The sequence below is a fragment of the Myotis brandtii genome, unplaced genomic scaffold (genome assembly GCF_000412655.1).
Source record: "Myotis brandtii unplaced genomic scaffold, ASM41265v1 scaffold579, whole genome shotgun sequence".
Classification (NCBI taxonomy): Eukaryota; Metazoa; Chordata; class Mammalia; order Chiroptera; family Vespertilionidae; genus Myotis; species Myotis brandtii.
In genome coordinates this window covers 1111887-1113110 of record NW_005370171.1, presented here as the reverse complement: position 1 = coordinate 1113110, position 1224 = coordinate 1111887, and positions in this window count along the sequence as shown.

The following is a 1224-nucleotide window of genomic DNA, read 5'->3' as shown; positions in this document are numbered from 1 at the left end:
GCATCGCCCGCAAGGAGGAGGCGCCCGAGAACGTGGTGGAGAAGAAGGACCTGGAGAAGGACGCCCCCAGCCCCTTCCAGGCCTTGTTCTCAGGTGGGCGCGGCGGGGACCCGGGTGGTGCCCTGTCGGAAGCGTCTGCCCGCCCGTCCGGGAGTCTCATTGACGCATCCCGTCGCTCTCTGAGACCTGCTGTGTCCCCGGGGGTGGGCCCCCCACACACAGACTGCCCCCTCCGCCCGGCGATGTCGGGGAGATGGGCGCGATGGTAGAACGCACGCTGAGCGAAGCGAGACCATGGGGCAGTCAGCACCGGCCTGCCACATGGCCGTCACGGTGACAGCAGTACAGGGTCTCCCGTCTGGGCTGCACCCCACCCCGTGTGCTACGGGCTCACGCTCCTCCCTGTCCCGTGTCAGGGGATGTGCGGTCGGTGGCCTGCGTGGGGCCTCAGGCCTACGTTCCTCCGCCCTGGTGGCTGAGTGTGGGCTTGTGATGGGACCACCTGAGTTCAATTCAGAGTCCGCCACCAGCTGGCTGTGTGCTCTTGGGCAAGTGGCTGCTCCTCTCTGAGGAGACTCGACGCCACGCTGATGGTCGGCACCGAGCACGTGCCTGGCCCTGGGCTGCTCAGCATCTGCCTCCCCCTGGTTGGGTTACTGTTAGGCTCCTGCCACTTGCCCGGCTCTGGGCGGGGCCTGGGTGTGCTGGGCAGATTCGCTCCCACCGCCTGCTCTGGGGGAGATGTCACTCAAGGGCGGGAGTTCAGAGTAAAAGGGGTGTGTGTGTGTATTACAGTTACTTTTTTAACAACTTGGATGCCCAACTCCGCTTGAACGGGGTGGGGCGGGCGATCCCTGTGGAATGGAGGCCGGAGACGCACAGGCTGGGTGGGGCTGTTTGGGGTCTTATTAGGTTTTGCTTCCAAACCAGCCTGGCCCTGGTGCTGGGGGAGGGGCTAGAGAAAGTGCTGCCTGTGGGTTCTGAGTCTGAAGACGCCTGGGGACAGGGTGGTGGCTGATGCCTCCTGGGTGAGATCCTGGCGAGCAGAGGGGGGTGTGGACCCGTCCTGGCTGGTGGGTGGGTGTGGGTGAGGGCACGGGGGTGGCAGACGTGCCAGGCAGAGAGGCCCGCTGACCTCCGTGTCCTTGCAGATATCCCGCCCCGGTACCCGTTTCCAGCCCTGCCGCCGCACTACGGGAGGCCCTACCCCTTCCTGCTGCAGCC